Source organism: Serinus canaria, chromosome Z, assembly GCF_022539315.1.
Source record: "Serinus canaria isolate serCan28SL12 chromosome Z, serCan2020, whole genome shotgun sequence".
Taxonomy (NCBI): domain Eukaryota; kingdom Metazoa; phylum Chordata; class Aves; order Passeriformes; family Fringillidae; genus Serinus; species Serinus canaria.
Window position 1 is genome coordinate 29,470,886 of NC_066343.1, and position 27,966 is coordinate 29,498,851.

General features: G+C 37.3%; 1 long non-coding RNA gene across 1 annotated transcript in view; it reads right to left on the bottom strand.

Moving 5' to 3' along the window:
• LOC108962927 (uncharacterized) overlaps nucleotides 1-13,519 on the bottom strand; it is a 33,948-nt gene extending 20,429 nt beyond the window's left edge. The window contains exons 1-2 of the long non-coding RNA XR_001991655.2: nucleotides 13,371-13,519; nucleotides 358-594 (exon numbers count right to left, since the gene is read on the bottom strand). This is a non-coding gene — a long non-coding RNA (uncharacterized LOC108962927). The remainder of the gene's footprint in view (nucleotides 1-357; nucleotides 595-13,370) is intronic.
• Nucleotides 13,520-27,966: the final 14,447 nt, after the last annotated feature.

The following is a 27,966-nucleotide window of genomic DNA, read 5'->3' on the forward strand; positions in this document are numbered from 1 at the left end:
CACAGCTGTCTACACTTCTGTATTGTCAGCCTGGTGCCAAGGAGGAATGGGTACCTGCCTTTTACTTCCAGCTGGGGTTGGAAATCAGCTGAGGGTCCAAAAAGCCAAGAGTGGCCAGGAGATCTGCTATCCTGGCTCCTTCACATGAGAAGAAGTTCTCCCATTCTACCTAAGCATATGTGATACCCATGATCCACAAAATCCTCTGATGAACAGATCTTGGGAGCCCCATGTGCCTGGTGAGCCGGTAATTCTTCCTATGGAAACAGAAGCTCATTTGGGGTTTTTGCTGGGGCTTGAGGAATGAGAGATGGCTCCCTTCAGCTGGAATGCCTCCCCCACTGGAGGATTACTCACAGGGTCTGGGTGCCAGCCAGGAGCCGGATGGCAGGGTGCTGCCTCACAGGTCTAGGTCTCCTCCTGCAAGTACAGATCTGTGAAAGCTGGCACATTCCCTTCTCTTGCAAACAGCAATCTCCAAGCTGGGCTGCCAAGCGTGCTGGAGAATCTCCACCACTTCACCCCACCTTTGGCTGAGGCCATCTGATACATGGTCAGGGAGAAGCTCACAGGATGTCTTGTGCCATCTGTTGGCTGTGACCAGGGAGAGAGAAAAATGGAGAAAAGACAAAAATCCATCATTTTATGTTTTAATCTACCAGCTTTTAAAAACTTGTTGTGAGTGCCTTGGGAACTAGACAATAAATTGATGTCTTTGGATTTATTTTGTTGATTTCTATTGAGTAGCTTTTAATAGGATTTTTATGAATAGTTGCATGAGAACCAAGTGACTATTGAGTATTTTAAAACCTACAGTGATTATTTTTTCTCCAATCATGTTCAGTAAAAATTTTATTTTTGTTGGCAGCATGCCAACAAAAGAGGAGGTTAAGAAAGCCTGGAAGAGCCTCTTGTTATTCTTAGAGCACAATGGTTTGTGATGAGCAGCTGCAAATTATTTTAAGGAAAGAGCAGTAAAAGCGACAGACCCAAGCAAATGGGCAAGTGCTGCAGGCAGATCTGCTTAGATCAAAGATGTGCTTAAATGTTTTACTCGACTGAGGTGTGACAGTACAAATTATCTCCCTAAAACCAAAATCAAGATTCCTAAATCAGCTTGCATGTGTTTGGTGTCTTAACCCCAATGCTATTGTGATTGTAAAAATTAAGCATAAAATGTAGATAATGTAAATATATTTATGTCTTTGATCAATTTAATAAAATGGGTGATATACAAACAAAAATACCTTTGCTCTCTATCATCACCGTACTGCAGAGCTGTGTATTTTTCAATTGTTCAGAATTCACGGTTTGGTAGAACCATGCTGGATAACCCCAAAAAGCTCTTTTCGGCTGATTCTGTTTGGTTTTTTTTAATTAAATCAGTCCTCCACATTTTTATTTTCTTTTGAGTCATGCTTAACATTAATAACACTGTGAACTATTTGTTTTCTTCAGCTTTTGAAGTTTGTAGAAAATCTGCAAAGATGGTCATTGGTCTTAAGAAAGTCTCCTGCATGAAATTTCAGAGTACATGAAATTTTTTTCTTTTCCTAGTGAGGGCAAAGCATATTCACTCATGAGAGAGAGGACAAAATCCTCTGGCTTGTTGAAAATCACCTTTTTGGATGCATGCCTGGGCAAATGAACTCTATAAAATTCTCTTTCCAAAAACCAGTGCGAAAATCTGTAACAATATTAAAAAAATATTTATTTTCATAATAGTCTGATAGTTATGGAATTCTAATGCACTTGTTGCTGTTTTAGGAGAAGTATATACAGTACCTTTTACCTAATTGTAAGGAAGCTTCCTGTTCTGATTTTTAATTAGAGTTTGTAGAAACAGCCTCAAAAACAGATCTGTGCAGCATCAAAGCATCTGGCTACAAAGGGCCTGAGGTTATTATGTATTGACTAACATCAGAAATAAACCCCTCTGAATTCAGACAGAATTGATACTTGCCTGTGCTTCTCTTATTACTTACTAATAAACATTGTTTAAAAGTTATGCACTCCTACTTATGTAACCTGCTTTCATGTCATGTTATTGATTGTTTTGCAAAATCTCTCAGTTGATTTGGCTGGCAGAATGTTATTTGGAAACTCAAAGTTAAAATACAATTCTCTAAGTGTTTTTCTTCAGAAGAAAGAGTTATTTTCTTTACATTGCTAAAAAAAAAGTGCAATTTCTGGTGCTCAGACTTAGCATGTCAAAACTCAGCTTTCCTGTAATGTTCCTCCTGATTTATGGTTTTAAGAATGACTAAATAAAAACCACCTTTTTTTTTCTCCAAGAAGACATACAAATATGTAGTTCACAATTTTTCCATCCCGTTTTTTTTAAATTGCTTCATGTTGGTTTTGTTCTGTCTCAAAATAGATCATGAATACAATAGTCAATATACCCACGTTCCTTATATAAGCATTATTTCAATGCCTAATAAAAAAGTAATAATTGGGAAAGAGAAACCAATCCATTTGTAAAGAAATTTTCAAAAGCTGTGTGAGATAACAACCACGCATGATAAAACTTATTTATATTAAAGAACACCTCTTTCAATCTTCCACAGAATTCCACTGAAAAAGTGAAAGCAGCTGGTGATGCCAGAGTGGGCAATGTAAACATGATTGTGTGGATAGGTCACGGTATATTCACACACACAGACTACTCAGAAAATATTAACAAGCTCCCCAAAAAAAAGCCAGAGATTTTGTGGAGACTTTTGTATCTCACCCTATCAATAGTTTATAAAGAGGAGGGAAGAAAAAGACTTAAGCAAGTTATGTAACCCAGTTTCATACAGTCCCAGACATTACATACCATGACTGCTTTTATAAAGGATCCCATAACAACTTGAATTATTTCTGAAATGTCTGTTAATGTCTGTTATAAAATAGGTTAAATGCAATGTCAGGTGTTTTAACCATCAGCATGCTCTCGTGAGTCATTCTTACTCATTCAAGAAACCTGTTTTTAGTGTAAAGGGATGGTAGAGAGATGCATTGCAATTGTACCTCTTTTGATTTTTAAAAATAAAATTACTACCTTGTTTACTGTGTGCTACTTATTAGCTGAGAAGGAATATGTCCTAAAATGTTATAAAAACAGGAATATGAAGTTCAACTGCAGTATTACATAGCCTTACAGACAATTATGGAGATCTATCAAATTAAAAAATAACCAGGGATTTTTCATCAGACCTACACAGAAACACTCTCTTTCACTACAACAGAGCATGTAAAATAATAAAGAATTCCACTTGTGATATTGGAAAAGTGAGAAATAAGGAAGACCTAAAGTGCAAATGAAAAAATATGCCAAGTTTGTCAGAAAAGAAGAATGTACATTTACTTTTTGCCAAGCCTTTGACCTCCCCTGTAAGAGCATTCACAAGTCTACATTGCTGTGTGTGATTCTGAATGGTCTATACAGAAAAAGGAATCAAATAATTATTAACTAACTAACTAACTAACTAAAAACCCCAAAAAAATACTATCTAAATGATCTTCTTCCAGAACCTGGTGTCCTGAATTTGGGATAAGAAAAATAATCTGCTTCAAATACGTTAAGTTTGGAAGAGCATTGGCATAAATGGAAGAAACAGAAGAACAGCTGTGATGCTTCAGAGAGAACACCACAACCTGTTATTGGGTAAAAACTACAGGCTCCATCCTACAGCTCTTTGGGACACAAAATGTGGGCCAGAATCAGGAAAGTGTCTGGGAGCAGAACTAGGCTTCCAAAGACCTGCAGGAGCAATTTTATCTCGAATGTCTCTTGTCCAAACCTAACAGCCCCTGGTGGCTCTGAGACGTGCAGAGCAGTAACTTTACACAAACAGCTGTAGATAACATCTGTACCAGACATTACAGAGGAAGGTCCCACACTGCCACTGTCTGCCCCTGAAGATCACTCTGTTCAAGCTATGGTTTACTGTGCCACTCCAGATTCTATCCATGTCTTTGAAGATTTATATGCTGCCTTTTTCTTTGCCAAGTGCCTCTCAGCACTGTGCAAGACCCGAGAACCAAGGGGAAAGACAACAAGTGAATCTAATCTTTCCAACGTTACGACATGGGATGACTTAAAAATGACAAAAAAGTGGTTTTGCTGCCCACAAAGTCTCACTTCAAGGAAAAGATGCATCTGCTTTCAGATTTTTAGCTTTACAGTCAAGTCTTTACTTTTTCCTATTTTACTTATGCTTATATGTAAATACATATGCTTTCATGTGCATATTTCTGTGTTTGGTACATATAGATCAGCACAGAAACATATTAGCTTCCTCCCCTTTCCTCATTCACAAAATGCAGATACAAAAGCTTATAAAGCTATTAAAGCCTCTTACCATAAGTCTGGTTTTACTTCTTTCATTTAAATTGGTATCTAGAAAGAAACGCCCATATACACATATACATACATGTGCATGCACACGTGCATCTGCTTAGATAAAGGAGAGGCATCATTCTCATCCATATAACTCCCTCTTTAAGGGGAAATTTGACCTGGGAGCAAGGGTCAGCATACCCACTTTCCTTACCAAACATCAATATCTGTTTTGATTTTTGATTACTTACATAAGTCTTAGATGATCACATATTTTTGCTGCTCTTCTATCCATCATAACTAGCAAATAAAGTGAAATTAATGTGACACTGCACATGTAGAAGACCTAATTTCCAGTGATGGATATCTTTGGCCATTGATATCCTCCCAGTTTTGTTCTCAAGGTAGACAGGTCGTGCAATGATGCCTGGTTTCAGAGTTATTTTTTTGGACTAATGCCTGCTCTTTTAAAAACAGCAGGAGCTTCACCTTTAATGATGTAAAATGCTTTGAATTTATTTTTGACATTAAAAAGAATGTGAAAAGTGCAGTTATTTTTGCACCACACTGAGGACCTAATATAATAAAGTGGACTGTTTCAAGTCACACAAATAAAAAATTATTCTTTTGCTCTTCAACTGATGTCTTGCCTGCCAATATTTAAGGAAATATTTTCATTTTCTCCAGTAAAAATTACCAAAACTCAAATAAACATTCTGTTATCATTCCAAAATTAAGCCATGAATAGAATGCCTGTGCACCTTTTGTCTACTCTGGCACATTGTATAAACACTGTAAATGCAAATATTGCAGCTGTATACAGCTTTCCCACATGTTAATATTTACAGCTGGAATTAGTAAATTTTTTTCATTTATTGTGTTCTAGTTTGTCTGAATTATGAGTACAGCATCAGATTGGTAAGACTGGAAAATGAAGAAGAATATAAGTCAGATGAACCAGCAGTTAATTTACGTTAAGGCTAATCAACTAAACAGCGATATTATTGCAGCTGTTGAATGTATAGTCTATTTTGCTGTTAACACTTGAATTATCCCATCCCTTTGGGAAGTATTGCACTCTGCAGGCTGGAATTCTCTATCCAAACAACCTGTCCTTTGCAGACAACAAAGTGAAATTCTTCACCAGCACCAAGTGCACAGGTAACCTCGGAGTTAAAAGAGATCACTGTAAGGAAGTGAGAATATGGTCAGTCTCTCTCGCTGCGCAGTTGGTTCCACTCCTCAGGGCAAGAGAAGTCTCAGAAGACAAATCTAGCATATTCCTACTGCAGAAGGGTTTTCATGCAGTAAGCATAACTTTTGGGGTAAGCAAGGAATTCTCTGCATTAAATATTTCAGTACAAACTTTATAAAAGCATGGGCAAAGTAAACTAGGGCTGCTGAAAAGATGCCCAGATTTCCTCTGGGAAAAAGTGAGGGTATATGAAGATGACTTTTTGCATAATTTTTCTTTTCTGTCCTATTATGTACAGCAACTGAAATTTCCCATCAAGTGCATCTAAATGCTGTATTTCAGTTACCTGTGTATTCCCCCCAATTAATTTTTTTTTTAGAGTATGTACTTCAAAGTGCAAACTGTACCTGGGAAGAAGGCATAAAATACCAGGAATCCAGGAGCATAATTGAAGGAAATCATATCAGGATTACAGTGTATGGCAATCTGAAAATTAGCCAGCAGATCAAAGTTTTGGACAATGAGCAAATAAATGGCCAAACTCAAATTCAAAATAAAACAAACAAAAAAAAAATCCCAATAAATTGCTGTCAGTGGTGGAACCAATGAAATATTGACTTTTATTTAGTCTCTTCCAGAGCAACACCTGCAGCTATTTCTTCCTAAATGTCAAGTTCCCTCAAAAATATTTGCAATATACTCTGACTCTTGTCAAATTCCTCTCTCTCTCAAATCCCCTTTTTTTTCCCTCACATGCCAGATGAAGAGGAAGCTGGATGTGGATTTCAGTGACAGAATGGACAGGGCATACATGCCAACCACCCAACCTGTTATGTCTCAGACACAGATTTTCACAAAATTCATAAGAACTATGCATCCTCATGTATTCTTCAATCAAATTTGCTTGAAATTGACATATTTATATTATAAGAAATTGCTCAGAAAAAAAAGGGCACATATAAAATGAGATGGAGCATGGCATAGAATCCTTAGAAAGAATGAGAAAAACGAACCTATCCTGGGAGGTTGTTCAGAGGAGTGTTATATAGCAGATTTGGAAGCTAATTACTCTAATATTCACTGCAGATTTAGTCCTGTATCCTTTCTTGGATCTGACTTTGAAAGAAAGATTGATTGCACTGCACTCCAAAATTACGAAGGGTAACAGACTGGGAAAACAAGCCCTATAGAATAAGAAGTGAGATGAGTGGATATGTTTAACTTGGATATAAAAGTACAGTGATGGGAGATAGAAGTGCTTAATGAAGCGATCAATTGCTCTCCGTGCTGGGAAAGAAGAGATTGGCTTCATTAGCAGCAAAACAATCTGTATGAAATCAATCAAGCTCTCCAAAGCAGTGTGTGATCAGCTGCCATGGAGGCTTTTAACAAAAATTTACAGAAGCACAGACTCTTGTAAAGACTTTCAGTTTTACGTTTCTGTCACTGCATCTTAAACCTCTTTGTCTGGAGAGATTCTGGGGATGCAATAAGGATCGCTACAGTTACAGCAGCACTGCTTGGGCTCCATTTGCATAATTTGCTAGACTTATAAAAATGTCCTCCACTCATAAATCTGAGAAAAATCCAGTCAAGAAAATGTGAATCTTGATGTAGGCTTCAGTTAATTTTGGCTCAAGATCTAAATGCACGAAAAGACTGTGCTTGTGTATTTTAACAACTAACAGGGAAAAATGCTTCTTGTTCATGGTCTCAGTTTTTTCAAGCCAGTGAAACAAATTCAGTTCAAAGAAATTAAAAAATATATATTTCTAATTTTTTCTATTCTGAGTCCTCCAGTCTAAAGATTAAAAAACAAAAATTAAGCTGTATGTACGTATGCAATAATTTCCCAATAAATATCAACAGTGAATTTTGTTTAGGAGTTATTCCCCTCTTCAACCTCTCCCCAAACACTTTTTCTAAAAACTAGTTAGTGACTAGGGAAGCATCTCTTCATTTATGGAAAAGTGATTTTAACCAGTCATTCTCTTTAGGGAAATTGGTCTCAAACACTTTTTTTTTTAAACAGTTGTTTTATTTTGTTTTGTTTTGTTTTTTGTCTGGGACATAGTAAAATTTCAGTCCTGCAAATCTGATCTCTTGTGGACAATCCTCAGTTACCTAAACATTTACTAGTTTCAAGTGAGACTTTTGCATGAGTAAAATTCATGATCAAGTAATTTCAAAGTTCAGGACCTAGAATCACATTCCAAATATAAGAGTAGAAAAGCAGATTCTTTCTTTGTTGTTACACAGCAAAGAGGGTTCAACTGCAAGATGCTATATAAGATTTTTTAAATGGAGAAACTGGGATGCAGCTGACGGCATTGTAAAAAATTGTATTGCAAGAAAATAATATTAAATTAGCTTAAAAATATGTATTTCATTCATGTTAATTCATCCATTCATTGTTATACATTAATGTGTATGAAATTTGTGGGTTGGGTTTTGGAAAAAAGAGAAGACCAGAATTGTGCTCCCTTTTGCATATAAACTTCATATTTTATGAACACATCCATTTCTTATCCTTAATATATTGTCTGACAATAGTTATTTTATGATTACAGTCCTGGAAACCAAGGTACAAATTGAACAGTCATTCCAAACTTTGAAATAACAAAGGAATAAATAGGAGATCTCTCATATTAGCGTTCAGCATAAATTGTATTTAACATGGCATTTGGAAGGTGGATCAAAGGATCAACCAAAATGCATAATACCCCAGCTGTGTCGTGAAGTCTGCCCACATTATTCTCTTTAATCTGTTTATTCTTTCTTATCTATTTAATTTTCCAGGAAGAAACCTTTCTGAATCCAATGCTTTGAAAATCTGAATAGTGGTACATCAGCCACCCTCTATGGCAGCTCTCAAGTTGTTCTGATTGGTAAGGTTATGTAGCCAGCCTTGTAAGAGGATTTTGGGGACTCAGAGCCCTTACTACATGCATTTCCTGAAGTATACATGAGTAGACCAATGGGAACAAGCACAATAACTCCCATGAAAAATGTGTGGATAGATCTGAGACCAAGAATCACATCTACGAGATGGAGGAAAGGAACGAGAGGAAGTTCCACAATAATGACTGGAGCACTGTCAGAGGAAGAGTAGAGATACCAAGGCAGCAGCAGCTTCCTGAATGTCAACCCTGAGCTGCACCATTTGAAGTTATCATGTTTGGTTTCAAATTCATTATACATGGGGTCAAAGGATGAAGAAGAACACCTCCAAGATGACAATGCAAAAATTGCCCCATCACACCAAGCCAAAATTATGTTTGTGACCCTAAAATATCATGCATTACTTGTGTGTTCAAAAGATCTCAAAATCAGCAAATTCTAAAAATTTGTCTGCTAAAAATTTCAGTGCCAAAAGCCATACAATTGACTCAAAGTAAAAAGCATTTCAAGTGAATCACTCATCTGTGCAAGCCCAGACAGGACACTGTTAAGTATCAGTTTGCCATCATAAGGGTTATCTCTCTTTAGGACCTTCAGTGTCAACAGAACCAACACAGACCAAAAAATCTCACATGTTGGGCCCAGACCTGTTCTCTTCCTGTGGTAAAATTCCCACAGGTAGCAATGGAAATTTCACCTTTAATATCTGTGCAGCTCTGCCATTTGTGTGAAGAGCTGAGTCTTCTGTGGACAACAGATAGCTACACACATATCCTGATATTTCTCTGCATTTTTTCCTAGAGAGACTCCAATGGACTGTCTGGAGATCAAAGGGTAAAAGAAAATGAAAAAATGTGGCCTCCCTCCCTTGATGCAGTTTATGCACCAACTTACCAATCCTTCCTCTATCCCCATGGTCAAGTTACTCAACAGATGTTTTGCCCAATGCTCAACATTTTATTTCTGCCATTCCTAAACTTCAAGCAGGTAATTCCTGAAAGGCATCAGGAAAAAAGTGCTGATTGGCTATAAGAATTGGAGGTGACAGTTCTGTCACCAGCAGCTTGCAGATGACCTCTCTTGTCTACAATAAGCCAAAAGTGACATTATGAGCTGGCGCACCTTCAGTTAAGCAACAGCAATTTTAGCTTATGGGAATATCTCAGTTGACCAGTTGTTAGCTAAAACTCTCTCCAGTTCTCCAATAAATCAGGATCTTCCACTAAATTCAGCCATAGGCTCCCTTAAAATGGAAATCAGCTGATGATAAGGAAGTTTCAGGAGCACTAATAAAAAAACTTAACTAATAACTAAGGTGTTGAAAACACCTTAAGGGGGTTGAAGCTGAAGAGGGGGAATTTTATCTGTTAGTGTGTTTTTCTATAGTTCCCACTACTGAATTTCTAATATAGTATTCAATCTAGAAAGCCAAGTATCCTCCAGCTTCAGGACTGTCATACTTCTTCAACCAGAACTCAGAGATTTACCTTCTAGCTCTGTTAAGTGACTCACTTGGAGGCAGTTGTCCTCACTGAAGGCAATTGTATCTGGTGGGACAATGCTTTGCAAAACTTATATAAACTATATAGCACAAGTTGTAAAGCTTACCCATAAACATTTCAAAAACTTACCCATAAGCATTTCAGAGACCATCTGATGTAATACAAAAGCAAAGGGCTGCTTACAAATAATCATTGAAATCTTGCAGCTTGGAACACCTCTATTATTTTGTTGGCCCAACTATCCTGCATTTATTTTCAGCATAAAACACTGCTTTGTACTCCTAAAAATTACCATGGGTGCCAAACCCCTCCTGTTTTCCATCCCCCAGACAGCTGAAGCAGATAGATGTGGCAATGGCAAAATGCTTCCTTGCCTCTGTGAAATTATGTGGATAATGGGATTGTTTTCCATGAAGTTCTTCCGAACATTCATTGCAGAAACTGCTGTCCAAAATCAACAGAAAAAACTCAGACTCTTATCCAATATAATTAGTGAATAACCCATATTTTAATATTTAACAATATTTAATTTCATTAATAAAATAAAAGTAAAATGCAAGTTGGCATTTAAAATTAACAAATAAGGAATAATTAACACAAAGCGTCTTCCATGTCATGAAAGTAGTTTTATAATGAAATAGCAATTGTAGCACAGGTGTGAACAAAGTTAAGCCCAGTCTCGGCTGCCGCCAAGATATAAGAAGGACTCCCTTGCTACAATCAAACAGTGATAATGTTTCATCTTGGGCTTCAGTGGTTAGCCAATACTAGCCAGTATGCTGACTTCTGCAGTTATTCTGATTGGAAGATGAAAAAATACAGAGGCACACAAAGGGCTTTTTTCCTGGAATCTAACAGAAAGAGAATAACAGCATTAAGTCAGTCAGCAGTGAGCTGAGAGAACTCTAACTGTTTCCTTCTCCCTGTGTTATTACCCTCAGTTCATTCCCTGACACCACATAGCTTAGCCCTGCTGTAACTTCCCAGCCACCACTGTTCAATTCTGCATTTAATGACCCCTTCCACACAGACTTTTGGCAGAAAGGATGCCAAACACAGCTACAGGGCCAAATCAAGTCTCCAGCTGTCTCTAGTTCACTGTCTGATAGATCCTCCAGTATAACAATTCCATCCCTACAACTGCCTTTTCTTCCACTGAACCTGGCAAAACATCACTGGGACGAACGCTAAAAGTGCAGACATTCACAACAGGTTCAGGCAACTACCTTTTATAGACAGGGATGAAAAGAAAAACAATCAGGAGGTATGATATAATTACAGGGTAATAAAACTATAAACATTGTTAATATATTAATTTAACATTTGGATTTCTCATCTAGGTGTACAAATCCACAGATGTTCAATTGTTACCATTTTAGGTTGGAGAAAGTAATTTTTTTGACTGATGCCTATCAACAGACGTGTTTTTTTCCCAGCAGTGACAGAGGAGAAAAGGTATCAGAAATATTACCAACGGAAGCTCATCTGAGTTACGCAGGAAGCAACACTGAAAAAATAAAACCTCCCATTGTGTCATAAAGATTTAATTTATCTGGTTATAAAAAACACCTTACTGGAGGAAAATTGTTTATATAAAACATAGGGAGGGCAAAATGTTACTGCTACCATAAGATGTGTCCCTGACATCCTATTTTCTGATTTCTTTCTGAATATTTGTGCTGAAATTCTGAATCTTGAAAAACATTTTTTCAGATGAGGCCTGTAAAAAGCACGATTCTCACAACTCTCCTGGCTAAAACCTTGGTATTCTTACAACAAATCTCCATGGACAGCAGAGGGAAGATCATTCTGACCTTAACTTTGAAAGAAGCAAGGAAGTCAGCTAATGACAGTGTGAAGAGATGATGCTTGCAGGAAGGGACAGTGTGACACAGAAGGTCTGTAAAGGGCTGGGTGGGAGGGAACAAAGGTGAAGGGACAGAAAAAGGGGAGTGATGCTGAGTTTGTTTCAGGGAACAACTGTTGAGCGCAATACTGCAGGAGTCAGAGATATCTGTGTAATTTGGAAATGTGACAGCTAATCATTCACCAAACTCAGAGCAGGACCAAATTTTACATCCAACAGAAAACTCACCGAGGTTTGCCAGTTGGTGGTTTGAATAAAGTGAAAAGCACTAGTCTCTGAGAATACTAGACATTTTTATATCCAGAATAAAACTGCAAAACTTTTTTTTTTTTATTTGTCTAGTTTAAGCTACCTCTTCAAGGAAGAAGCTCTGATACTCCATGGGAACTGGACACGCAGTTGTTCTTCTTTACTTTGTACTTGAAAAATACAAGGAAAAAATGCTTTAAATGAAGGAAGAAAGCATTAATGTTTAAATGGCTGATTCTGTGTGTTGAAGAGAGAGCTTTGTTTCTTTTTCTTGTTTCAACAAATGCAAAGCTGTCATAAAGCACTCCACCCCTTATTTAAAGTGAAAGTTTCTGGATATGAAAATCACCAGACCAAAAGCCATTTATACCGCCTACAGAAGACTGAGACATTCCAACTATTCCCTATTTCACTTATCAACAGTAATAACTGTAATTAAATCATGGGTCTGCTGAAGTCTGAAAAGTCTGTTGCAGTTTAAAAAAAAACCAAACCAACACCAAAAATCCAAACCCCAACTAACAAACCTCCTGCAAAGTGATACCAAAAAAAATTGATACCTGCACAGTTCTGTTGGAAATCCTGTAGAAACTTGTTAGGAATAATCTTGAATGTCTGATAGGTAGGAGAGAAACCTCTGAGAGACAGCAATAAGGAGAAAATAAGTAGGGTATAAAGATAGCCATTAGAGCAGCGAGGTTTAGAGATTACCCCTTGAGGTTTAGGGATGCAATCTCTTTTTGTCTTGTGGAATGGCATAAATGTATGCTGCTGTGAATTTCACCGTATTGCAGATGATCACTTTGAAAGCTCATTATTGAAGAATAAATAATCAGGGTGTCTGATCAGAGGACACATTATACAACCCTTCAATGCAGGCAACGACCTTTTCAAAAGCCATTTTAACCCCAATTTCCTTTGGGGAGAACACAGTGCTTACTTACTTTTCTCACAACAACAAAATGTCAGCTTCGAACATTATTTGAAAAGTATATTAAAAACTGGGAAAAAGTAGAAACAGTTGAAAAACTGCAGTTTTTTACATAAAATTTTATCTTGTCAGCTCTTTCAAAAGTTACTATGCAAAGGATAACGGTGCCCTTTGCTAAAATGAATTCACTGTAAAGATATTGCCACAGTTACTTATCAAGATTGTTATAATTTTTTACCACACTACTTTAAAAGTAAACACAAACTAATTAAAAAAATCTATAGAGCACTCAGTAATATATTCTTATAAAAATTCGTCTGTGTATATAAAAATATATATATATATACACACTTAGATATATAAATGTATTTGTATAAAATAGTAAACCCCAGCCTTACCTACAGTGAAAAATCTTGCAGTCATATAAGAAGGAAGAGCGATGAAGCCCTTACTCACAAAGAGAATCAGATCACAAGAGGGAAGAAGGTGAAATCAGGAAGCTAGTTCTTACTTGAAAAACCACAGCTGTGAGGAAGGCACTAAGCTTGTCTGTGAATCAGCCAAACATCTGATCTCTGGTGGTAATTAAGTGCTGGAAAATAAATTCATTTGGAATCTTTTTGTGGAATAGGAGGTTGGGATAAAATAGAAGCCACATAAAATAACAAAGCTCAGGAGCTTTTGGTAGATAACTTCTGTAAATGACTTAATAATTACTTGCTAAAAATTAAGGACTATTGAACACAAAGGAAAGAAAGTTTTAATTTTAGCAACCGACAGTACTTTTTGATCTCCATAAGTAAAGGGGAAAAAAAAGCAGAATTACTGAAATGGTAGTGTTATATTTTTTAAAAAGACAGTGCTCCAATTGAAAATGTTTATGTGCATTTTACCATAGACAGAATGAGCAGCTGAAGTGTAGGCTTTCTGCAGTGCACAGACAACACAGATTTCTTCACAAAGTGACAAGTAAGACAAAATACAAACCAAAGCTGAGAGATTTCTGATTTTCAGAAATGCAATGGAAAGGTAAGTCCAGGCAAATCCAGTTGTCTTGCTCTCCAAGTGCTCTGTAAATAAAGTCTAAGTGATGATGACTGTGACTCTTCTATGCAAAAGAAGCAGGAAATAGACATGTACTTGCCCCATTTTGTACACAATATTTACGTATTATACCTTTACCTTCTGTACTGTATCTAAAATTGCTTTAACTGGCTTTAAATATGAAAATTACTTAGAGATCTTTAGGTATTTTAACATCTTTTGGATACATATTACAGGCAGAGGTTAAAAAAATCACAGAAGGAAAAAGTCCTTTTATTGCAAGTTATTTAATTAATTCAAAATAAATAGAAGAACAAGTGCTGCACCATCCCAATGGTGTATTTTCCTCTAAAATCAAAAGTGTATAGAACTGGGCTGTTTTACTGGCTCACTTCAGCCTGTGTATGTTCAAATGCTACTCTCAGATTGGGAGGATGTTTGTGTCCTTGAAAATTTCAGATTCCCAGCTGTGAAGTGGCAATTTTGTGACTTTGTAACATCCGATAAAGTCCTAAGGTACCAAAAGCAACTGATAGTTGCAATCACCATATTATTACTTCTCTTTCAGTCAGCAAGTCCCTCTAAGAAGCATTACAAAACCACAAAGAAATATTACAAAGTACTGAATTGTAATCAGTACATTAACAATTGTACAAAAAGAAAATTTTGATCTGTTCTGACCTGCTGAGAATGTGAATGATGCATTCTGGGTTTGCTCTTCTGGTAATAGATTTAAGGGAAAGGCAGTGCCAAAAGGCTGAGCAGCTACCTGTCCTTATCACAGAAATGTATTATTAGAACAGACAGCAATCACAGAGAAACATAACAAAAACTGTCACAGTTTCCAAAAACCCTTGCAATAGATGACTCTAAGAAGGAAGAATACAAAAAGTACTTACTGTGTAGAGAATAAAATGACACATGAGGAAAATCAGACTTTCAAGAGGAGGTAATAAACATTCTCAAAAACATGGAAGAAGAAGAGCTTGTCACAGAACTTTGCAGAGGGAACAATAACTTCAACAAGACAGGCCAAAAGATAGTGCAAATATTTTATTGCTCAAAAAAAGTGTGCATGTTTAATGCAAGAAAGCAGACTTGATGGAAACAAGCTAAAATCAGTTTTTGGGGCACTGTTCCCTTGAGTAGCATAGCTGGAGGCTGGACCTTGTTGAAGAGTAGCTGAGAATGGCTCAGGTGGTAAGAGCAGGGTGTCAGTAAGATGAAGTTGTGTGTTCAATCCCTGAAAAGCTGTTTGCTTAAAAGTTGGGGTTGATGATCATTGTAGGCTCCTCTCACCTCAGGATATTCTGAGAATCTGTGGTGCCAAGTGGAAGTGCAGGAGGGTAAGGCCATTGGAGTTTTGCTTTTGAGGACTTTGGACAGTCATGACTCCTTTCGTGGCCTCCTTATGGACAGTACCACCTCCTGAATATGATCCCACCCTAAGGCATAGTCCAGTTCACTTTCCATTCATGAAAAAATTATTTTCTTTCAGTTCTAATTTAGATCTTAGATGAAGCAGATGCTTGCTCTCCCCTACTTCAATGTACAGCTAAGCTCAAGGTCTGTTCATGTCTCTGAAATTCTCATCAGTAGCCTATTAGCTTGATTACAGGTCCAGTAGAATCATCTGTTAAGACATGAAATAAAACCTTCCATTCATCATCTCCAACTGTAGGTCTTCAGTCTGAACATGCAGAGACCCAGACTCAACTGCATGCAAATCATATAATCTATTATATAATATATCCACCTTCCCACACAGAGGCCCCAGGTAGAGCCATCAATCAGAGGAGGAGGTCTCTAATGGATGTGAGTGGGGAATAACAATTCCTTGGTCCCCACAACTGAGAGTAAGGCAGTCTTTTAGAGCAGGGCTGCCAGACACAGACCTTTCCCTTCAAACATACAGAGCAGAAGTACTGGTTTTTGGGGGATATCTTCCTGTGCTTCAGTCCTACAGCAGCACATAACTTGAGAAGAGCCTCCCACGGTCCCTGCTGCCTACTCTGAGCAGCCCACCCATTCCTCAGGTAGCCCTCATGCATCCCAGCATGGTGCTTTGCTGTCACCGGTCCCTCTTCAGTAATGAGGTTTGCTCTAACCCCACCCAGTTTCAATTACAGCTAGGCTGTGTTTTTATTCCTCATCGTGGTTGTGTGTAGGTGGATTATGAAAGGCCCTGGGATCCTCTCTGTTTTGAACAAACTTCAGTGCTGTACACTGGGGCTTGGAAGTGCTCCTGAAACTGATGGCAAAGCCAGTGACAGGACACCTTACAGACGTCCTTGGCAGAAGGGCTGGATTTTATTTATGTTTTATCAATAAATCCTTGCACATCTTCTCCCCCCTCCATTTTTAATATACTCCATGGGCTAAGATTCCATTCTACAATGTTTGCAATGTGAGAATCAACTGAAGTTTCCATGGGAGAATCAACAGAGCCTTCCACATAATTCTACAGAAGACAGTAAACCACTTTTTTTCTGCTGCTTTTTCTAGACCTAACTTACCAACTTGTACTGTCTCCTAATCTATATGCCATCATATCTATTTTCCTATAGAGATGCAAAATGTCATTGGTAGGAGGAAGTCTGCACATAGATAATTATTTCACCTACTTATGAATTTTCTCTCTCTTATGGCCCTCACTCCTTAGTACCATGATGATTTCCTTTTCTCCCTTAAAAAGTTTTTAATGATGACATGACAAAAACTTTGTCATTCCAGTTGCAGAGAAAACTCAATGTCTGTTCCATTTGTCCTCTTCTTTTAATATTCCTCAAAATTCTTCAGTCTTTGCAATTGCGTTACTGCACCTTTTTGTTCTTGTTGTTGTTGTTGTTGTTGTTTGGTTGGGTTTTTTTTTGCTTTTTTCATAAGGGCTAGCATAACTAAATGATGACAGGGACATGAGTCCAAATATACTTTATATTATTTTTTATTCCCCTCATCAGATTATCAGCCATTCAGGGAAGAAGATCAGGAGGACATTTTGCACATGCTGGAATATTCAGAAGCGTATTTCTTGCATGAAATTACTTTTGGAGATTTCTAACTTAGCTGAAGAGCAAATTGCCTCTCCGATAATCTGTTGTTTAAAAAGAAATACATGTGATATACATGGATACAAACCACATTTGGTATAGATTCCACTCAAAAGGTGCATGGATCAACCCAAAGAACACCACGGCACACATCCACCATTCTGGAGATGCTTCCACGTGCCTGAACCCACATCTCATGTGAAGAGACAAGCCAGTGCACAAAGGTGGAGGTAAGTGTTTCATAGTGTGATAGGATCAGGGACTCCTTCTGTCACTAAGAGCATGTAATCTATTCTTTCTGAGTTGGAAGTACCAAAAGCAGCCCTAGGTAGCTCCCCAGCTCCTCCTCCAGGGAAGGAGCAGCACAAATCCTGATTTGGACATGGTGAATATCTGTAGGCCATCTCCTCAAGAGCACTGCAAGGCCACTCAGAGTCAGAGCATCTGTGTATGCAGGCAACAAACCTGAGAGTGCAGTCCCAAACCGAGGCAAGGACTGCTTTCCTTGAGTCTGCCTGGTATGTGAAAGATGGACTTTAGCTGTCTGGAGGTCATTAGGTGCACTTAGACATGCTGCCCACAGGCTGACTTCAAAACTCCTATGTGGAGTGGAAGATCTGAAAAACTTGCTTATTTCCAGGCATTTCTCCAACACCTCAGAGTACTGTAACAGAAAAAAAAAGAAAATCTTTTTTACTTGCAGCTGAATCTCTTTTGCAGTAAATACTTTGGATACTTCTTGTTTTCAGACAGGACAGTCATACAATTCTATTTGTAAAAAGCCTAGCAAGCCAGAAATGGGTCTCTGATGCCCCTTAAAGCACTCTATCAATATCTATTAGCAGACAACATTTAGTAGATAGTGGGGCTTTCTATAAGATTGCATCTGTTATCCTAGGCTTTTTGTTTCATGCTTTAGGCTCTCACAAACTTGTTCATTGTGTTACCAAAAATTTGCTAAAATTAAAAAAAAACCTCCTTAACACCAATGTAGCATTAAGGAGCAGGCATTTTATATTTGGCATGGGGGAATAGCTCCTCCCAAATCCATGCATATTGTGTACCTGAAAGTTGCTGTTTTTATGTATTCTACATACATATTCATCCATTGTCCCAGACCAAATATACATATCATAATAATTTCCCTGAAATTAATAACATATTTTCCCTCCCCTTTACACATGCATTCTTCTGTCCTCAGGGTCACTCTGGTGGTCCCTAGTGGTTGGAGACCCCAATGTTCCAGTTGACCTGGCTGAGTTGGCAGGGCACTGGGGCTGGTGAACTTCCAGTTCTCCTTCTTACACAATGGGTATTGTGCAGTTCATAGGTCAGTAGTTTTAGAGAAGAAAGATTGTATTAGCTCACCAGGTGTAGACAATTTATCATCTGGTAACAATTGCAAAATGGGACGATTTTCTTCTTATATTCCAGTATATCTTGGTAGTTAAATACTGCCAAGAGACACAAGTGTTCTAGATGTGATTTGCTTTTCAATGGCAGAGACTTAACAAACTCATCCCCTTTCCACCACTGGTATCCAACTGTTATTGGCTGCCAACACACAACACATGAACTGCTCCAGTGCAATTGTTGGTGTTCTTTGAGGACAGAAATTACATAAAAAGAAGAAACAGCAGCTTCTCAGCTGTGAATATTTGAAATAGGTAAAAAAGTTTGTCCAAGATGGGAAAGTGACCATGAATACCAGTTTGAAATCTAAATCTAAAGAGCTGCGTGAGCTTCAAGATTTCTTTTGTCCCAGGCCATTAACTCATTATTGACAAATCACTGACCCAGTAACTACAAGATTTCCTGGTGACTCATATCCATGAAAATCCCTGGCATGCAACATCTAACAAGTAAATCCTCAAGTGGGCTTAGTCTCTGTGTCACCAAGGGAGGCTGAGAGTCTTGCAAAAGGGTGTTTAAGAGACAAGAATTTTACATGCATTGCAGCATGAGGACATGGGAGAGTACATTCTATTTTACCAGAATCCTTTCACGGGACATTGAAAAATCTATGGCTTTTCTTGATTTTGTTAGATAGACCAGCTGTGTGAGAAAAACAGCTTTGCAGGAAACCATAAACCTGTTGGAGTTCAGATAGGAAAACCATCATCTTTAAAAAAGAGGGGGAGGCCCACAGAAATGGCCCAAGTATAAAAAGTGTCAGACTTATAATGTGTTATGGTATGAGATGATATCTCAAGGGCAGAGGTGTTATAATATGGATACAATAGCTTGATGCCTATTGACTACACAAAGGGGAATTTGGAGTTCCCTGTTATGAAGGGATGGTTTCAAAAATACACAGGTTACATGTAATTGTGAGGCAGGTTGATCAAGAAAGCATCAAGCTGGGAATTTTTCAAAATGCTTCTGTTTCATCAGAAAATGACAATTCAATAAAGACAAATATTTGCCAGGAAAATTATGTCTCTTCATGTAGTTTTTACCCAGATTTCCAGAACATTTGGTTTAAAAGTTTGAACCTAAGATTATTTAATTTGGAGAAAAATCTATATTTTAAGTAAAACTAAACTGAATTTCTTTAAACTTCAAAATCTTTTGTGTCCAAGTTGTCAAACCTGATGGAAAGTTCCAGTCTCATGAAAACATCTCTAATGATATAAATCTTTTTTGGTTTTCAATGTTTATTTTTAAAAACAACCCAAAAGTTTCTTTTGGGAGAAGTTACATGCTACTTAGTTAATTTGCAAGGTGTACTCCTGATCTTCTGATTAGAAAATACTCTGAGGTGAGGTAGGTTCGTTTATTGAAAGACAAAGACAATACAACTTCTTTGTCATTGCAAGGTGAAGGTTAGAAATCTTCTAAAAGAGAGGCCAGACATAAGTCCTTTAATTTCACTAGTACATGTCCACCCTAACTCAGCACCAACATGCTGTTAAGACACCTGCCTAAAAAAACAGAAATAAAAATTAAATAAAAATCTAAACCATATAATGCGGAACCTGAAATGTCTCAATGCAAGCAATTGGGGTTTGGTAAATAAATAAAAATACAGAGTACAATTTTTTTAAGCAGATGGAGGGAGGAGGAGGAGAAAAACCTCATCTCAGGTAATGCAAGGAGCATTACCTGAGTCATCATGCAATTAAAATCTGTGGGCTAATTTTGGGTCTGTTCCACATGCTTTGCACCAGCTCCAGTGGTATTACACATTTCAAAACCTACCTCAGCTACCCATCAAATTTTGCCTTTGGCATGAGGAAATTTTTAAACATTCCCTCCTGAGCTTTTGTGTAAGGGGCAGGGTCAGTGAAAGTGAATGTGCTTTGAGACACTCACAGTATCCAACTAGTCTCACTTCTGGGGTGGTCCCTGGGGGACAAAGGAAGTGGATGTTAATTTCACTGTCTCGTGGCTACTTTAATTTACACTGGCAATTGTTATCAGGTAGCATCAAAATATAGCACATAAATATTATGAACCAGAGAATAATTGCAGGAAGAAAGCAAGCTTCACTTCGTGCCTGCAGGTAAGACTGTTCATGAATGCAAAACTAATAGACTGATTCTTTTAAAACAAGTCTCTTCCTTAGATTGCAAGGTGATATACAAAAGGAGCTGAGTTTCAACTGAATCCACTTAACTCATGCTGGGTTAAGTAAGCCAAAACTGGACCAAGGAATGTGAAAGGAGGAGACAGAAAACAAAAATCTTGATTCAACAGAATCTTTTCTTGAAGATAAGTGATGCTATGCAAAGGGCCTTTCTTCTGTAAAAAGTTTGCAACAGCATGAATGAGTTGTAACAGGGAAGGAAACAAGGAGGGCAGTTCTGCTTTGCCACCTTGAGCACTTTCTTGCAAACCCAAATTTGCATCCTGTCAAGAACCTTGAGTGATGTACCAGAAGCTGTACAATAGCATACAGTATTGTCACAGTATCACAAAAACCTTCAGACCATAGGATATCTTATAGATTTCTAGCAAGCCAAAAATCTCACTGAAGCAAAAACTTTGCATATTCCTTTGTCAGGAATATGCAAAGTCCTACCTACAGTGCAAAAATTCCCAAAGCCCACTGTCAGCAGGTACCAAACTGTGCATTTTAGAAGGAAACAAAGTTGCTGGCTCCTAGGATTGAAAATTTTACCCAAATAATGAGTGGGAAAGATTATCTGGAGGGAAACAAAAAAGAAAATAATTTCTGTAATGAAGGCTGTGTTCCAGTTTGCAGCATTTTCAGGTAGTATAACACGTAAGACCCTGCATCATAAAAAGTCATGATGGATATTGGTCAGTTATGGCCATTTCTCACCAGATATCCTCATTAGGTAATAATTACTAATTTAAAAATATTAGTCACTACATAATATATGTGTAGTATATGTATGGCATATATCAGCAATCTCTCTGAAACAACAACATGTTTTATTAACTGCTCAATTTATCCTGAATATCTGCACCAGTTACCTTAGACAAGGAATTACAAAAAGCCTTAACATAATGGAGGGGGAAATACATGTACAGGAGTATATATATAATATTTTCATCTATAAATTCACACATGCACAGACACATACCCAAAAATTCTTCAGTGGAGTGTACTGAGTTTTCAAGAGAACTTGGCACTACTGAAAGTTTCTTACAAACGAACCTGCAAAATGGTTGTCAAATAATGCAAACCAAAGCAAAGAACAACATACACAATATTAAATACTTTGAGCTTACTGAGTTGCTTGCTTGGACTTGCAGAAGAAACCTGAAAATTGAGATACAGCCCATATGAAACAGCACTTAAGAGTTTTGTCTCCTACTAATGCATATTTTATCATTCATGTTAATTATGACTTTTCATGATGGGCAATCTTCAAAGAGGTATAGAAAAGTCTTAGAGAGAGAGAGGTTGAGTATGAGGAATTGATTGGGTACAGTCACAAAACAAGGGGTGGGGTGAGGAAACAACCTTGGCTCTGTGGGACAAACAACAACATGAGGGGGCTAAACATGGCAGTGAGTCAGAGACAAGACAGATTTTCTCCTAGGGGAAAGGGAGGGGAACATCAAGGACTGGTGCAGGGAGCAATCTGAAAGTAAGAGTTTGTCTGAAATGGAGAAGAAAGTTTTAGGAGATGTGTGAGTGGCAGAGCAGGGAAGCAATGACACTGTCAAAATGACTGAAAATTCAGATTTTGTGATCTCCAAGTCTAAGTCATCCCCTAAAAATTTGTATCCCTCACTGTTGGCTGTAGGTAGTGTACTAGATAACACTTACTTCAAGGTTTCAGAGCCCAAAGACAACTTGAAAAAAAAAGAGTTTCCAGAAAATCAACATATAAAACATACTCAGAAAAAATGTAGAATTTTTCCTGGTATTCATTGGTACAATGTATCTCCAAGCTTGACCACTACTGCCTTAAAAGAAAGGAAGAGAAAAATGCTATTACAGGTCATTACACAAAGTCCTGATGTTTTATAACCTTATTGTCTCCATAATGGTACAACCACTTGCCCAGTTTCCAACAAACAGACATGAACAAACTGAAGAGGTTATGAGATGACCTCAATCAAAAGGAAAAGTCACTGTTCACATCCATCTACAGCTTGGGTAAAGAATAGAACAAACCTAGACCTTATTAAAGGACAGACTGCAACTGGCTGTAGGTCAAAAAACAAGGGGCTTCAAAGCAATCTCTTTGTCTGAGCATGTATCAGTCTTCTGAAGATACCACGGAATGGTGACTGCAGCATGACCCTGCTGCATGAGCTGCTGAAGTTGCACTCAAAGAGAAGCAGGACAAAGAAAGGAATTGGATCTCCTTCGTCTCCTTTGCTGTTAGAAAAGCTGCTTTTAGTCTGAATCTGTGGGAGTTCTTGTTAGGTATCACCTCCTGCTTCTCTGGCTAAATGTATGAATACTAAGGCAGATGGGTGTGAACCAGAAACAGTAGACAAATTCCCTTCTCACACTTTGGAATGACAATGTGAGACAACTCCATCTTACTTTATGGAACCTAATTCAAAGCTGAATTTTATTGAACACTTAAGTCTGGCTATTCCTCATCTGCTAAAAAGAGATATATGGTGGCTTTCATTTTCATTGACAATTGTATCCAAGCCCTATTAGTTGACCATTTAATGAAAAAGAGCATCAAATAGGTAACTTGATGATTAGTTCTTCCTGACTTTCAAAATTGTTGTAATTTACCATCAATATCAGAAAACCTTCTCATCCTTCTATCTCCAGGAAATTTGGGTTTCAGAGTGAGATAAATAAGCCATCATTGCTGTATTGCATCTTATTTAATATAACCAAGAACCCACTGCCATGAGCTCCTTGGCAAAGGAGGCTTGGTGTTGTTCCATGTGAAGGCAAAAACATCCATGGGGTTTTCCCATGAAAAACACTGGACACCCCTGCTTTCAACTGGCACCCACCCCTCTGTTGATTTCTGAGGGCTCTAAAATTAATTACTGTAGGTTGGGAGGAGTTAGGGTAACCTCTGAAATGGAGCCTTTCGAAGAGTTACATTCCATGGAGCAGAAATAGTATAGCTGTGCAAGAGTCTGGATTGTTGTATGAATACAACGCATTTACACAACTACTTTCTGTTAAACAAAGCAAAAAAGAAACACTCTCCACTTTGCTTCTTGTAGAGAGGCACAGAAAAAAAAAGAAAAGAACAGCACATTAATAGCTCTTGAAGTTCCTTCATACTGTCATTTATCTCACAGAAATGTATTAATCCTGTTATGACTGAAACAAAATGGATAAAGAGGACTAGGAAATTGAAGTAAAATGCAGAGATCTACAGCTTTCCTTCAACAGATTAGGTAGCATTTGGAAATAGGAATCTTTATTATGATAAAGCATGCTACTAGTACATTTGATTGGCAAGAACATGCTCCAGAATAGTATAGAAAATTTTTCTGTCTGGTCACTAGCTTTGTACAACAACAACAGCAACAAATTCTAACAGGGTTCAGTGGAAAGGACCACTTCAAAACAATTGAATTTAAGCACTCTTTCAAATTAGCATTGACTTATGAATTATGTTTTCTTGGGGAAAAAAAAATCGAGAAAAGCTAATATTAAATTCCTGAGCTGAAATACTAACTATGAGTAAAATACAAGCCTGAGAAGGGTACAGAATTTCATTTATGCAAATTTACACTAGCACATACTCCTCCAAAAAGTGGGGTAACATAAGCACACCTAATCTACACCAGGATAAACTTCAAAGGAAATGTTGAATTCTGTAGTCCACATTAATATTGTTACCTCAAGGTCTAACTCTCTCCCTTTTTTTGCATTTTACACAGTAACAGTCTACCATTTAAGTCAGCAAGAAGAAATAACATCATGACAAGACAGCACCTATTCTGCTTGCAGGTTGCTTGTATTAAAAAAAGAAAAAAGTTCTTGTCTATAATTTAGTAAAGTACATGAATGTTCTGCAAACCAATGAACAAATCTCCAGTAGGATATTATAGTCTGCATAGCACAAGAAGTTTGCCCTAGGTGGTGCAATGACAAACTTCTATTTCTTAAGTCTTAGCATAGCCTGGGATGGACACCAAGTATTCTCAAGCAATGGATACCTGCTTTTAATCAAGGAGAACAGTCACACGATAACTTTATTGTCATCAAGTTATTAATGCTATTAGGCATGGATAAATAGCACCACACAACAAAGTCACAAGTAAACCCCAAACCTACATACATTTCTTTTTGAGAAGAGTACTGCATAACACACAGATTAAAGCATGTGCAAGTTTAAACATTAAGGAGATATTATTAATGTTGTTTTACAACATTAGTTTCACTGACATTCATCAAATCCTTGAAGTGAAGAGTAGAAATTAATCTGTGTTTCCTCTGTGATGACTTAGTAATTTTTCCACTCAAGAAAATAATTCTCATATAAGGGTTCCCCATGTTGGTGACAGACTTGGGATTTGGTGATGTCATAATTTTTTACATATGCCCTAAATTTAGAGTACAAATATAAAAGTCTATACTGGCTTTCACCTTATAAGTGTATTTGTGCCTCACAAGAATTCTTCTGCTTTTTATGCATATTTCACGTACATTTCAGTAGTATTTTCTCTCTTTTGATTTGTTAAAAATTGTTTTTCCTTAATTATTTTTTTTTTTTTGAGGCAGAAAATGAAAAAGAATAGATCATAATTTTCTTTATCTGTGATCATTTAACTCTGATAATTGGTTGAGACTTTATATAAAACTGACAGCTAATAAATACAAATTTTAAAGTGCCTTGGACAAGTGAAAATCTTTTTCTTGATTTAAAACAAAATACAGTTTAAAAGCAAATAGTGTCTCAGAGCATTTACAATGCGAATACTACCACAAAAGCATAAAAATCAATTAAGTCAACAATCTAGAAACTGCAGATAAAAATTTAGACTGGATGTCTAGGTACATAAAGATTCAAGCTGAAAGAAGCCTAAAGTAGAGAAGCAGTAGAGAAGTAGAGAAGTAGTAAGAGCAGCATCATTATTTTTAATAATTAGAAAGAAATGTTTCTAACAAAATGGAGGTTTCCAAACCCCATAACAGAGAAGCTCATAACAGAAGATAAATAAAAAGAGAAAGAGAGGAATCAGTCAGAGGTTTGAGGCTGCTACAGCATACTTCTGTATTCAGAAGTTACATAAACCTTTGGTTGGAAAGGCCCTTCAAGATCATTCAGTTCCAACTCCCTTGCTGTGGTCAGAGACACCTTCCACTAGAACCGTGTGCTCAAAGCCCCATCCCAACTTTGGCCTTGAACCCTTTCAAAAGCAGAGCTTTCTGAAAAGGACAAATACCTTTTTTAACTTGGCATTTTTAGATGCCAGAATATGGTGAAAGACTGAGTTGTGAGTAACAACAGAAATACGTACTTTATAAGAAAACTGGGCAGTTATGGGAAAATCATTCAGTCTTCTAAAAAAATTAATAATTTGGCAAATTGAAAAAATAAAAAGAAGAAAATGGAGTCAGACTCTTTAGCCTCTGGGCTGAAAAAAGATATACAGAAAATTATTATGATAACTTAACTTTTGAAAATATTTCCTCTGGGAAATAACAATACAGAGAATACTTATGAAGAAGAAAATTCTATACTTATTCCAAGTATCAATATTTTATTTCTGTATTGATTGGAAATGAGAACACATGCAAGGAGTAAGGCAAAATAGAAACCATCATCTAGAAAACACCACCTATTCCAAAAATTTCATGCCTGTAGTGTGGATCATTTAACATAATCCTAGCAAAGCTATTTTCAGACATGGCATTATCAATATCAGTAGACCAAGAGCTGAAAGAATCAAAAATTACCTAAAATTGGGATTGGGCCCTGATTGAACAAAGCACTTAAATGTGCACATAACCCTAGAGGCAACAGCAGTCCAACTCAACATGGCAGCAATATGCATCAACATGGCAGAGGACTTTACTGCACACAGTCACACACTGGAAAACTCTCATCTACAAAGAAAATTACTCTGGCATTTACTTCTTTTTTACAATCTTCCTAGAAAACGGTGCTTTGTCAAGAAAGAAAACCCCCAAAAGCAAATAGAAGCCAAATCAACCCTTTTTAAAGAAGTTGTTAGGGAACATTTTAAACCCCAAAACATTGTGGGCCAGTACAAAACACTACTTCCCTTCTGCCTTCTTCCAACCAAGCAGTAAATTTACTGCTCGGAAAACACTGCTGAGTTTTGGGGTGGGCAGCCCCTAGTGAGTTCTGGCTGCTGCACTGCCTGCTGGCAGCAGGACCCACTTCAGAGAGAGAGGCTCAGAAGGCCTAAAAGCCATAGATTGCTCCTGCAATGCCAGTTAGTGCATAATACAGCTCTTAGTTTGTCCAGAAGGGTCTGAGAAGAGCTAATTTGATGTCACAGGATTAGATAGTGTACACTGCCATAGTTGCTGCCCCTTTGGGTCACATGTCAGTCTATGATGCTGGATGGACAGCCTTCGAGTCCAGTGGGTGCTTCCAGGCCTTTCTCACCCGCCTCTTCCCAGCATGTTTTGACAGGCCACGGGTACAAATCAAAGCGATGAGACTTTGCTTTCAACAAAAATTACGAAGTGAAGCACATTATTTAACTTCTTAACAAAGTATAAAGAAACTATAAATATTCACTGTGAGGATAAGAAGGTGTTTTAGCACACACACACATATTATTACTCTTGACACGAACATAATGCATAAACTTAAGACAAATATTTACAATTTAAATGTTAGTAATTTATCCTATTTTTTTCTTTTGTAGGGCGTCTTTTGACAGCAAAATTATATCAGTCACAAAATTCCTACCACTTTAATGTTTTTATGTATTTTGGTTTTATTTGCTAACAATGAACAGGAGTTATAAAATATTTCACTCATAAGAAAATTTATATTTATATTGTCATTTTAAATTAAAATCTACTCGCTTTTTTCATATATTTCCCTTTTCTCTGCCTTTCCTAATAGAGCACCTCAGTTCTGCTAAAAGTAGTCAGAAGAGAAAGTTTGCTTACAACAATTCTGAAGATATCCATTTAATAAATAGGTTAAAAGCCAAAGTACAACTCAAACAAAGACAAACAATCAGAAAAAGGGATCACTTTCTAAAACTTCAGCATTGTACATTCTTTGGTGGAGTATCTTTCATAGGCTTGAGCTTTGTCAAATGATTTGTACTGCAGATAAATTAAACAAGTCCTAAAGACACAGAACAAACTGTAAATATAATGAAGTCTAATTCTTTACTGTCTTTATCTTGCAAACATTAATTTATCAATGCAGTCCTGCAAGAATTTCTTACATCCTTGCACACAGAGATATTTCACAGAGGCCAAAAAAACTTCTGCTAGGAGGGAGACAGTACAATCACACACTTCAGGACTTGCTTACAGGTTAGGATTTAT